Raw genomic sequence first — 749 nt, 5'->3', positions numbered from 1 at the left:
CCTTCGGCTAGCTTCGGCCCCAGGACCCCTTCGGTTCATTAGAGCGGAGGGGGTGCTGTACGGGCTATTCACAATAGCCCGTACAGCTCCCGAACCTGGCCGAGCGGCTCAGTCGAGCCGAACGCATATGCATCGGCTCGGCTGAGCCGGGCTGAAAGCCGAAGCTGGCCGACAGCCTGCTTCTGACAGCGGGGCGGAGCCAGCCGTGATCTTACGGCTGGCTCCGGCCACTTGCAGAGAGATCAGCGTCCCTGGTTACCTCTGCTGCAGTTCTCCATCAGGTCCATGAGCAGAGGGCGGGTACAATGCTAGTTTACTATTGGCTATTGCAAATTGAAATAGCCAATAGTAATGTAGCAATGTATTTCAATGGGAATTTTTTTTTTCTCTCTATTCTGACATCGTTCTGTGTCAGAATAAAGAAAAAGAAAGACACAGCAGTGTTTCTCTCCTGGGCGGCCGGGAGCGGGAGGCTACCAGAGCGCCCGGGAGAGTTTTTCTCTCCGTTTTTTTTACGGCAGCAGAGCCGCCGGACAATAGGAAACTATTGGGCGGAGCTAGCTGTCACTGCTAGCTCCGCACAATCATTGTCTATTTACTTTTGTAAAACTTTTTAAACTCTTTTTCTGTTCTGCTCGGCAGAACAGCCGAGCCGAATGCCGCTCAGCGGCATTCGGCTATTCACTCGCTGCTGTTCGGTAACTATGAGAATAGACCGAACAGCAGTGAGTAGCCTGCCGGAGGGTCGG

This window comes from Nanorana parkeri, unplaced genomic scaffold (genome assembly GCF_000935625.1).
Source record: "Nanorana parkeri isolate BGI_ZX_2015 unplaced genomic scaffold, ASM93562v1 scaffold1104, whole genome shotgun sequence".
Lineage (NCBI taxonomy): Eukaryota > Metazoa > Chordata > Amphibia > Anura > Dicroglossidae > Nanorana > Nanorana parkeri.
Note: the sequence above shows the minus strand (reverse complement) of the source record.